Source organism: Hylobates moloch, unplaced genomic scaffold (genome assembly GCF_009828535.3).
Source record: "Hylobates moloch isolate HMO894 unplaced genomic scaffold, HMol_V3 SCAFFOLD_1, whole genome shotgun sequence".
In the NCBI taxonomy this organism is placed as follows: Eukaryota; Metazoa; Chordata; class Mammalia; order Primates; family Hylobatidae; genus Hylobates; species Hylobates moloch.
Window position 1 is genome coordinate 186,463,166 of NW_026652276.1, and position 12,693 is coordinate 186,475,858.

The 12,693-nt window shown below is 45.7% G+C and overlaps 1 protein-coding gene across 16 annotated transcripts in view; it reads right to left on the reverse strand.

Moving 5' to 3' along the window:
- The window catches only part of ATXN7L1 (ataxin 7 like 1), a 277,135-nt gene that overhangs the window by 64,055 nt on the left and 200,387 nt on the right, over positions 1-12,693 (reverse strand). The window contains exon 1 of one of the 16 annotated variants that reach the window (XM_058425755.1): positions 8,542-8,593. The exons of 14 other annotated variants lie outside the window; for them this stretch is intronic. The gene's annotated coding sequence lies outside the window, so the exon portion shown is untranslated. Of the gene's footprint in view, positions 1-7,429; positions 7,539-8,541; positions 8,594-12,693 lie in introns of those variants that run through there. One more of the 16 variants, XM_058425752.1, reaches the window with a different exon arrangement.

The following is a 12,693-nucleotide window of genomic DNA, read 5'->3' on the forward strand; positions in this document are numbered from 1 at the left end:
CTCTGAGTGAAGCTCTCCTGCTGTACATTACAATCATTCGGATACAAGCCTTCACCCACTTGAGGCTTAATCATGTCTTTCTATGTTTTGATTAAGGGACTGCCTAAGGTAGATCCCTATAATTATTCTAATTCCATTTGCCCTGCCCAGAAGGAATTTGTAGTACATTATATCCCTCACTCATTGTTAAAATATTTAATACTTAAGCAATTCTAGAGAAAAAGAGCACTTTCCTCTAAATTTTCTTAGTCTTTGTTAATGCATATAGCTTTATTAACAAAACTGCAATCAATGGATATTTTGGACTATTCTTTGTCAACTAACATTCTACATACACATATCAAATTCCCACAAACTTGCTATTTTAAACTGTTAGGTAATATTCAATCATTAACATGGCGCAGATTATTTAGCTACTCTCTTGCTGTCTACCTACTATTTATCTTTAAAAAAAAAAAAAAAACTGATTTGGCTGGGCATGGTGGCTGACACCTGTAATCCCAGCACTTTGGGAGGCCAAGGTGGGTGGATCACAAGGTCAAGAGATCGAGACCATCCGGGCCAACATGGTGAAACCCCGTCTCTACTAAAAATACAAAAATTAGCTGGGCGTGGTGGCACGTGTCTGTAATCTCAGCTACTCAGGAGGCTGAGGCAGGAGAATTGCTTGAACCCGGGAGGCAGAGGTTGCAGTGAGCCTGGATTACACCACTGCACTCCAGCCTGGCAATAGGGTGAGACTCCGTCTCAAAAAAAAAAAAAGATTTATTTAAAAAGTGATTCAGAATTATTTCCTTGAGCTATAATTCCCAAAGTGAAAGGCTGCAGCTTTATAGCTCTTGCTACATATTGCTTTCCAGACCATGTGACAGAAAGACCAAACCAATCTATTGTGCTAATACTGAATATAAGCACCACTCACCTGCTGAAGGGAAAACAGACAATCACTATCAGAACACCTGTGCAGAATTAAGTATTCAATACATCAATAACAACCTCAGTGAATGATCTTGAACCAGCAACCTCTGCTCTCACCCATTCTGTCCTTTGATCAATAGTAATAATAGTTTAAGATTTTTCAGGTGGGTACAGTGGCTTACGCCTGTAATCCCCGCGCTTTGGGAGGCTGAGGTGGGCAGATTGCTTGAGCTCAGGAGTTCAAAACTAGCTGGGTAACACGGTGAAACCCTGCTCCTAAAAAAAAAATTTAAAAAAATCTGCCAGGTGTGCGCCTTTAGTCCCAGCTACTTAGGAGGCCGAGGTGGGAGGATCGCTTGAGCCTGGGAGGTCAAGGCTGCAGTGAGCTGAGATTTTTCCACTGCACTCCAGCCTGAGTGACAGAGCGAGACCCTGTCTCCAAAAAAAAAAAAAAAAAAAAAAATTTTTTTCTTATGTGCCAGGCACTCTTCTAAACACTTGATTTACCTTATAGCATTTCATTCTTACAATACCTTAAGAGAGGCACGGCCAGGTGTGGTGGCTCACGCTTGTAATTCCAGCACTTTGGGAGGGCCAGGCGGGCGGAACACGAAGTCAGGAGTTCGAGATTAGCCTGACCAACATGGTGAAACCCGGTCTCTACTAAAAATACAGAAATTAGCTGGGTGTGGTGGCAGGCGCTTGTAATCCCAGCTACTCGGAAGGCTGAGGCAGGAGAATCACTTGAACCCGGGAGGCAGAGGCTGCAGTGAGCCGAGATCATGCACTGCACTCCAGCCTGGGCGACAGAGTGAGACTCCGTCCCCCTGCCCCACCCCAAAAAAAGAAAGGCACTACTAGTTTCTCTTTTCTACAGGTAAGTTTGATTAACAAAGCTGAATCAATGGATATTTTGGACTATTCCTTGTCAACTAACATTATTCTGTATATACATATCAAATTCCCACATACTTGCCATTTTAAACCGTTAGGTAATATTCAATCATTAATGTGCTGTAGATTATTTAGCTATTCTCTTACTGTCGATCCACTATTTGTCTTTTAAAAAACTGATTTAAAAAGTGACTTAGAATTATTTCCTTGAGGTATAATTCCTGAGGCTCAGAGATACAATGAGTTGCTTAAGGTCACAGAGCTAGAAAACATCAGATCTGGGGATGTTTTCAGGGCCCCTGTCTTAACTCTGGGCTCTACCACCTTGGAATCCTGGAAGATTCTGCTACGGATAGGAGGAGTCTGAAAGAGCCAGTGGGATCTCTCCTTTCCCACCGCCTGTGGGCATTTCAGCAGGGCACCTGACTCCCTTAGGGAGAGGAAGAAACACCTTTTAGGTGTTAGGCAGCTGGCAGCTGCCAGTCAGCAGCTCATACCATTGCCTAAGACCTCAGTCATAAAGAGTTGGGGGGCCCCGGTACCAGAGAAATGAAAAGCCAAATTCTTTTACTTTTGTGCATTTCCACCACAGGAAGTCCAGGCCAAGGCCTCAGCAACGGACTGTTTCAAGACCACCTGCTTCCCCACAGCCTCCTTAAACATCCAGGTGCAACTCCAGGGGCAGTCCTGGAGATCAGCCAAGCAGGGAGCTTGCAGACACCAGCTGTCAGCATCCCAAAAATCTGATAGGCGCGGGGAGCCCTGGTGTCTCCAGTTTGCTCCCCTCACTCTCTGAAGATAAAATCCATCAGGTCCTCAGGCAATTCCATTTCAGTAAAAATTCAGAGTGCTCCCTTCCCCATACGCTTATTCATAGAGATATTTTCATACTTGCAGCATCAGTGTCCTGTATTTAAAACCTTAGCACAGATGCCTCATGAATGGCTGAGCCGGCCGCAAATACTCAAGGTGGCTCCCTGCACCATTTTTAGAAAGAACTTGTTGAGAATTTTCCAATATGGCTTTTAAGGGACCAACCCCCTCCCAATAGACTTTGAGCAGCACAGTCGCTTGTGGCCTGCCATGGTTGTGTAAGCACACTGGGACTTAGGCCAGCACCTGGCTTACTCCCTTGACAGCATGGAGTCTCCTTCAGCCCCCACTTTTGAGGGCAGGTGCTTGGCAAGTCATTAGCTGGCTTCTATCTTATCAGTGGGTTCAATCTGCTTTCGTAGATGCTGCCTATAAACACCCTGATTTCCAAGAGACCTTCTTCCAAAAGTAAACTGGAGTTGGAGAGAGAGGCAGGGCTGGCACCTTGGCACTGGGAGCCATGCCAGGAGCCAGGCTAGCTGCACTTACAGCCGCTTGGTGAGGTAACGATTCCCCCCAGCTGTGGAAATGGAGACAGACTGCATTTGAGAAACTTGCCCAAAGTCATAAGACTATTAAGTGGAGGAGCCTGGGCTAGAACCTGAGCCTGTGGTCTCATTTGTCACCATCATAGTTAGATACTAAACTTACTGCCACGGTGTAAGGGGGGATACTGAATTAGCCTTGCTCAGCAGAGGAGGAAATGAAGACACAGGAAAGTCAGGTGATAGGACAGGCTGCGAATGCAGACAGAGCTGTGCCAAGCAGTTCCCGTGCCAGGAGTGCTTGTGAGCTTTTCTGGAGTGCCCGTTCCCTTCTCAGACTGCAGTACCTCTTTAAAAGATGGCAGGGCTGAGGAGCCGAGGAGGCGTTCCTTAAGCACAGGTTATACTAGGTCTTCTTTACCCCTCTTCACCTCCTACCCACCGCTGGGCAACATGAACTATCTTGGGCACTAAGTTCTTTTGACAAATATGAGTGTGGGCCTGTGGTCTACGCTGTTCACACCAACGCCAGCTCAGTTCCTAAATCCCTAGGCTCTGGGATGGTTTCTTGGTCATCTGGTCACCCCATGGACATTAATTCAGTTAGGAGGGAAAGCAGGCTTTCTTGAGTACCTACTATATATCAGGCACTGTGTAAGCTGCTTTTCACTCACCAGCTCATCTACCCAACAACCCTACCATGTGGTATGATACCGTTAGTTGCCTTGTTATAGATGGGGAAATTACTATTATTTTTTTTCTTCTTAGATATCAGATGGGGAAATTAAAGCTTAGCAAGATTGTGAAACAAGACCAAGGTCACGCAGACCTCAGCAGCTGGCAGGAAAGCCCAGGCTTGCCCGGCCCCACAGCCAATGCCCTTTTTTACCATGCCACCCTGCCTGGGACGTTCCCTTCCCTCCACACTTTAGAAATGCAACTGGGATGATTCTTACAAGGGCATTTCCCATTCCAGAGCTGCTGTGAAGTCATGTAACTTAGGATCCTTTTTAACTTTTCCCCTGTGGTGGCATTCCCCCTTCCTCCTCCTCTTCTATTTGTCATTTATACTAAGGTGAAAATTTCTGGCATCACCACTGTTGGGCAGGATCTGGGGAGTCCCAGGGGCTTTCCAGGGCCCTGAAATACTTCCATCAGCCCCCAGCGATGCCCTCACAAGACACCTAGCCTAGCTAAAAGGAAAAACCACAGAAATAGAATCTGTGGGGAGACAAGCACATGTACACCTTGCCAGCGGTACTTTCAAGGGATTACATTTTTCTGGAGAGCAACCTGGTGATAATAACAGGAACTAAAAAGCATCCATAGCCTTTCATCTGGTAATCTGGTAATGTTAGTCTGGAAAATAGGCCTCCAGGAAATATCCCAAAAGGAAAAAAAAAGTTCAAAGATATTCTCAGCACCGTTTACTACAGTTAAAAAAAAAAATACTACAAACAACCTGAGTAATCCATAATAAAGCAATTGGTAGGAGACAGGTAAGAGAGTTATCTCAACCTAAGAAAATGTATGCAAAATAGTACACTCACATTCACAAGGAAATTCAAAATGGCACAAATAGTATTTACAGACTAATCATTACTTAAAGAAAAATATTTGAGGCTGGGTGCGGTGGCTCACTCCTGTAATCCCAGCACTTTGGGAGGCCGAGGTGGGCAGATCACTTGAGGTCAGGAGTTTGAGACCAGCCTGGCCAAGATGGTGAAACCCCGTGTCTACTAAAAATACAGAAAAATTAGCCAGGTGTGGTGGTGCATGCCTGTAATCCCCGCTACTCGGGAGGTTGAGGTGGGAGGATTGCTTGAACCTGGGAGGCAGAGGTTGCGGTCACCTGAGATCATGCCACTGCACTCTAGCCTGGTGACAGAACGAGACCTCATCTCAAAAAAAAAAAAAAAAAAAAAAAAAAAAAAAAAAAAAAAAAAAAAAAGAAAAAAAAGAAAAAAAAAGAAAAGCACTTGATAAATACATGATGATGAAGAAAAAAGAGAATGATATAAGATGCATTGCTTAATAGGCTCTGTCTTTGTTAAAGCTGTTTAAGTTCATCCAAGAAGATAAAAACAGAAAACAACAACAACAAAACACTAACATATCCTTAAGCAGAAAACGCGAAGAGAAAGTAGGTGCAAATACAAACACAGGAAGGAGACAAAAATATGGGTTAAAATGAAACCTATTTCATTCATTCACTCTTTTTTTTCTTAGCATTTCCTTGGCACCTACCATGTGCCAGACACTGGGCTATGAGCCCTGGGTTATTACAGTGATGATACAATAGGTTGCTGTCACTGCTAGACCTTTGTCATCAGAGGGCTTCCTGTGGTCAGGGGACAGCACTCTCCAGATCCTGGCTCACTGCCACAGTTGTCACTCTGAGTGGAGGAGAATGGATGTGGCTCTCAGAAGGCAAGCTGCTGCCCAAAGGACCTGAGTCTGCCGGACTCCACCTGGAGCCAGAGCCACGATCCTCTTCATAACACGAGGCCTTTTATGGCTCTGTCTGCTCCCCACTGTCTGGGCCCAGTGGTAGCAGAGGGGTTGACAAGGACTCCACATGTATGGCACTGAACTTCTCCATCAGAGTAGCCCCCTCCAAAACCACACATACACACCGCACAAGTCACATGCGTTTAAACACAGGAGTCACCACAGCTTTGGTGAAAACTGGGGGCTACCAGCTTGCAGATAAGCTGTTGAATTCTACCTTAGGATGACACAGCTGATATCACCCCCAAAACACTGATGGGACACGTATGGCAGACAGCTGGACCTGGGCACAGGGGAGCCACAGACCCTAGGATCTTGGGGAGAAGATCCACGAGCTGGGATTCCCAATGTTTAAAATACCTGATAGAATGGCTGGGCACGGTGGCTCACACCTGTAATCCCGGCACTTTGGGAGGCTGAGGCGGGTGGACCACTTGAGGTCAGGAGTTCAAGACCAGCCTGGCCCACATGGGAAAACTCTGTCTGTACTAAAAATACAAAAATTAGCCAGGTGTGGTGGCATGTGTCTGTAATCCCAGCTACTTGGGAGGCTGAGGCAGGAGAATCGCTTGAACCTGGGAGGTGGAGGTAGTAATGAACCGAGATTGCGACACTGCACTCCAGCCTGAGTGACAGAGTGAGACTCTATCTCAAAAAAAAAAAAAAAAAACCCCAAAAAACCTGCACATGTACCCCTTGAATCTAAAAGCTGAAATTTTAAAATAAATAAATAAAAATACCTGAACAGCTGGACCGAATCTTCCCAACGCTGTCTTGAAGCAGCATCAGTGGCCTTTGCCCTGGTGCCTTGAGCTAAGGCCTCATGGCTTGCCAGGCCCCGTGGAGGGAGGATCCTGGCTGCAGGAGGCAGAGCAGGTGCCAGGCTGCACTTCCACATCAGAGAACACACAGTGCAGCAGCCATTTCTTAACTTTTGGACAGCAGGGCCAGGGGACCCCAAATCTGTGATTTTTTAAAAGGTCCTGAGGTGATTTTCATGCTCCATGAGCTTTGGGAGTCACTGGAAATGCGGACCAAACACTGCTGTCTTTGGAATCAGAAAGATCTGGGCTCAAATCCCAGCTCTGTCACTCATTAGCTCTGGGACTTGGGGAAATAACTTAACCCCCTGAGCTCCAGTCTCCTTACCTGTAAAATGGGGACAGTAATACCCACATCATGGAGTTAGAACAGGACAGGTGCTCGAGCACACTGAGTCTCTCATCTTAGCGCACATCACACGCTGTAATTACTGGTTTACTGGTCTAAGTGTCCTGTGCCTGGACACACCTGGAGGGCAGGTGTCCTGTTTACTCTTTTATCTCCAGCGTTTAGCACAGGGTTTGCCCTCAAGAGCACTTACTCTATTCACTGTGGAATAAATGGGTGTTGGGAGGATTGATAACATGCGGAAGGTGGCTACCACAGTGCCAACTCATGGGAAGTGCTTAACATAAGTTCCCCTGATACATGACAATGTCCATTAAAAACACACACACAGGTAGTAGCTTTCCTCAGTAGGCAGTTCTCAGCCTTATCCCTGCCCCTGAATTAAATTATTCCACTTACAAGAATCCTATGGGAGCACACTGTTTAAAGACCACAGACTGATAAGAGAGGCCACCACTGCTTTATTTCTATCTGTACCAGTGTCTACTTTCAACAGCACAGGGCCATGGTCTCTTACAAGAGAAGGTGAAAAGTCTCCACTCACTGCTAAGCTCATGGTGTCGCTCAGAGCCACTCACCCCACAGACTGTCGTGGTCCCACAGCAGCCACTAATAACGGAACCATTTCTGTTCTCCTTGGAGTGGCAGTTGGCAGCGGCAAACAGGAAGTTGTCTTGAAGTAGGGTGTGGTTATGCCCTGTCAACATATGCGTACAGAGACACATACTTTTTTTTTTTTTTTTTTTTTCCTTTCTGGCCCCCTTCTCTCTCCCTTCTTTAGAAGCAAAAGGTCTGAGTTATTTTGGTGAAAACAAACTTTTTACATGATTTAAGATCAACCATCACTACCACACAAACAAAAACCCAGGACAGAAAGGGGCCTAAAACACAGCAAAGGGTCTATTTTCCTGCCACCAGTCACTCACTTGTGGCATTTAGTTAGGAACTGACTGTGTGTGTGAATGGGTGTGCTTTTTCCCCTTTATTTCTCTGGGCACACAGGAAACAGACCCCTAGCTAGAAACCAGCCAGACATGCTGCCCAGCATCCTAGTGAGCCTGTCAGTCCACCTGTGGGCCAGTCGCCTGCGTTGATTCAGGGCCTGCAGTGTGCACGCACTGGACAAGGACCATCGTGGACAGGAAAGAAGGAAAAAACCAGGGCGCTAGTTTCAAGCAATTTGTACAGTTTAAATAGAAAGGACCCTGAACATGTCTTAACACAAAGTACAAATAAAAACAACAAAGAAACACAATGGCTGAGTAGATAAGTGCACTGAGTAGATAATACACGGACATAAACGTGGGGCGGTGGGGTTGACACACCGGGAAGGTTCGTTGCAGCTGGCTTCCCGGTGCTCTGAAAGGTGTGCTAGAAAATTTTCCACTCCACTCCTTCTCAGGCCGGAGGCTGGTGCCTCCAGAAGGGCTGTTCAAAATAGACTGGTCCCCAACCCAGCCTCCTACTCCTGACCTCTTTCTGAGGCAGCTACTCTCCCCGCTCCCCGCCTCAACCCTGTCTCAGCTCCAGCTCCAGCCCACAGACCGAGAGCACTGTCTATGCTAACACTCATCTTGCTAAATGGCTCATGGGCTGCCAGCATGATCTGCCTGCCAGGATCTCTGTTCCGTGACCTGCGCCCAGCCCCACGCCATCCTGTGTGGCCCTCGTGCCCTGCGCTCACACTTACACATCCCAGGGAGGCTGCCTTGCCGTTCGGATAAGGAGGCTGAGCCAGTGACACGCTGGGCAACGCGACTCGTGGTAGTAGATGTTTCCTGGCTCCTGGATGAGGGCCCTGGCCAGTCAGAACGCACCACTTCCCCTTTAAGAGAGCACGCCCAGACGAGATTAGGGAAAGGCAGAAAGAAAAGCCCGGAACAGTCAGGGTTGTATCCTGAATTTGGCAGATGAACTTGGGTATTCCTGAACCGCACACACAAGGTGTGGTCGGAGGCAGCAGGCTCCTCAGAGGAGTATCAGAGTCGGCGCTGTGTGTGCAGGGCTGGGCCTTCCCGCAGCCCCAGAGCTGCTGTCTGTCTGGCCTGGGTCCCGGGTCCCCAGGCAGCCTGAAGACACCTCAGGCCTTCCCACTCCCCCTTCACTCAGGGCCTGTCCATACTGATAGGCAGAGTCCACTTCATTACCTAGCACTATGCCTTAGAGAGAGTAGAGAGGTCATTATAATGATTGGAAAATACTTTTGTCGGTTGTTGGAACTATTGATTTAAGCAGAGAGATTTCATTCATTCTGGATATTTAGAAAGTTTAGTCCCTGATCTTGGCCAAGGACAGTAGATTTGGAGGGGGGAGAATGCCTACCAAAACAATGGTTCACAAAGGCCACACGTTATATGAAATATCCAGAATAGGTAAAACCATAGAGACAGAAAGCAGACTTGTGGTTGTCAGGGGCAGGCTGGGAAAAGAAGGCGGGGGGAGTGACTGCTTAATGGGCACAGGGTCTTCTTTAGGGGTGATGGTTGCACAACATTGTGAATGTACTCAATACCACTGAATTGTACATTTTAAAATGGTTAATTTTCTGTGATGCAAATTTCACCTCAATTAAAAAAAAACAGTGGCAAAGTATGTTTTACGCATCTTTATCTTCTACTACGTGGCATCCAACATTTCTTTGTAAAACCTGGTTATTACCTGATGAATATTAAATCAACCTTAGCTAAGGGGTACATGCCTTTTAGTAAAAAAAAAAATTAAACCTTTAAGATACAAAAGTTTTCCAAGACTCAGAAGTATGAATTTCCTAGAGAATTTTGGACTGTGGGGAGACAGCACTCCCTCACGTCATGCTCACATGCTTCCTCTCATCACACACAAGCTAGGCAGAGCCTACTAGGCATTAGAGAGATTAGAGAGGGCATTATAAAGACTGCCTACGTAAGATGGTCTCCTGTGGGGACCATCCCTTCAGCCACTTGAAAACATAACCAAAGCCAGAGACAGTGAGTCCCCCGTGGGAGAATTATTCAGGGAGAACATAACTGGACTTCTGGGTTCTTGGCTTCCTTTTCCCCTCTTGTTGAGAGAGTTCCTTCCCAGAATTGAGGAGAATTCATGAGTTTCAGATTGAGAGGGACTTGTGCTGGCTGGCAAAGCAGTTCCATTTGTTTGGAATGTAGCAGGGGGGTGTCGAGGTGATATAAACTGACCACCCATCTGACCAGCCCTCGTTTTCAGTCATTTGCAGCTTTGGCTGGAGATTGTCTGTTCCCAAGAGTTAGGCTGTGGGCGTTGTTCCCTGATCCCAGGCTAGCAGGTCAAGGGCCCCTAGGCACATTCCCCTCACCCAGGGGACTGTGGAGTAGAGGCCTGCTGGATGTTGCAATGCTTAGAAGAAACACAGATGAAAGGGCAGGCCCGAGGCCTTGGAACCTGAGTCTTTCCAGAGACAAACGTGAGTTGCTTTGTTAGTATCTCTGCAAAGAGTTCCAGGATGACCTGGAGGACAGAGATGGGAACAGCTGCTCTTGGGCCAGCTCTCCCAGAGCAATCTGGACCTTCTAGAGCATTGGCCCCTGCCTCTTGCAGCCCTGCTCTCCCTCATCATCTCAGGTGCTCGTGTAGGCTCTTGGTAGCCTTACACCTGAGGTAGCCTAAGTTCTCAGCAAACGTGTGGCTTAGGATAATAAAATGCAATATTTACTCTAGCTTCTGAAGAGCAGCAAGTTTAGAACCGTAACTCTAAATACAAAAACAGGCAGGCTCAATCTAATTTAAAAATGGGCAAAGGGCTGGGCGCGGTTGCTCACACCTGTAATCCCAGCACTTTGGGAGGCTGAGGTGGGTGGATCACAAGGTCAGGAGTTCGAGACCAGCCTGGCCAATACGTTGAAACCCCGTCTCTACTAAAAATACAAACATTAGCTGGGTGTGGTGGTGCCCACTAATGACGCCAGTCACCAGTCATTAGGGAAATGCAGATCGAAATCACAGTGAGGTATCATTTCATACCCACTGGGATGGCTGTTAACAAACAATGAAAATAACAAGTCTTGGTGAGGATGTGGGGAAGTTGGATCCCTCGTGCCCTGTTGGTGGGAATGTAAAATGGTACAGCCACTATGAAGAAGAGTATGGCGGTTCCTCAAAGAATTAAAAATAGAGTCAGCACATGATCACACGATCTAGCAATATCACTTCTGGATATATATGCAAAATAATTGGTATCTCAAATGTGGGTATACCCACATTCATAGCAGTATTACTCACAATAGCCAAAAGGTGGAAGCAACCTCAAGTGTCTATCAATGAATAAATAGAGAATCCTATAATGGAATGTGATTCAGCCATAAAAAGGAAATTCTGACACATGCTACAACCTGGACAAACTTAGGGGACACTATGCTAAGTGAAATAATCCAGTCACAAAAAGACAAATAATGTATGATTCCACTTATATGAGGTACTCGAGATAGTCAAATTCATAGACAGAATGTTGGTTGTCAGGGATTGCAAGGGAGGAGGAATGGGGAGTTATTGTTCAATGGGTATAGAGTTTCAGTTTTGCAAGATAAAGAGTTCAGGAGAGGGCTGGAGAGGGCTGGGCATAGTGGCTCACACCTGTAATCCCAGCATTTTGATAGGGCGAGGCAGGAGGATCCTTTGAGTTCAGGAGATTGAGACCAGCCTGAGTAACACGGCAAAACCCTTTCTCTACAAAAAATACAAAAATTAGCTGGGCGTGGTGGTGTGCACCTGTAGTCCCAGCTACTGGGGAGGCTTAGGTGGAAAGATGGCTTGAACCCAGGAGGCGGAGGTTGCAGTAAGCCGAGATCACTGCACTCCAGCCTGGGTGACAGAGCTAGACCCTGTCTCAAAACAAAAAACAAAAAACAAAGAGTTCAGGAGAGGATGGTGGTGATGGTTGCATAACAATGTGAAGATACTTAATGCCACAGAACTGTACGTTAAAAATTAAGGTGGGTAAATTTCATGTTAAGCATATTTCACCACAATTAATTTTTTAATAAAAAAGTTAAATATAGAATTACCGTATGGACCAAAATTCCACTCCTAGGTATATATCCAAAGGAATTGAAAACAGATACTCACACAAATCCATGTCCACAAATGTTCATAGCTGCTCTATTCATAAGAGCCAAAAAATTGGAAACAACCCAAACGCCCATCCATGGATGAGTGGATAAACAAAAATTGTGCTACATACATACAATAAAAGAATACTCAGCCATAAAAAGGAATGAAGCATGATGCACGCTACAATACAAATGAGTCTCAAAAACATGATGGTAAATGAAAGAAGCCAGACACAAAAGGTCAGATATATGTATAGTATAATACCATTTAAATGAAATGTCCAGAATAGGTAAATCCACAGATACGAAAAGCAGATTGGTGATTAGCAGGGGCTGTATGTGGTGGGGGAGGGGGAATAACTGCTTAATGGGTATGAGGTTTTATTTTGGAGTGTGATGAAACATTTTGGAACTAGATAGAAGTGGTGGTTGCACAACACTGCCAATGTACTAAATGCCACTGAATTGTTCAGTTTAAAACAGTTAGCTTTATGTTTTGTGAATTCCATCCAAATTTTAAAAAAGCCTGCAGAAAGTAAGAGCAAGGATAATCTACAGCAGAACAATTAGTTTCAAGATAACTGAGTTACCTTTAAAACCCTTTCTGAAATCACTTAAAGGAGGTAATTTTTAAATTAAGGTAATTAAGGCAGCCAGCAGGATACAGCAAACAGGCAGTCTAAGACAGCAGTTCCCAAATGCTAATGCTACCAATTTGGGTCCACAAAGAAGTGTTAATTTGTCTTAAACAATGTGATACATAAACACACACATGCATATAC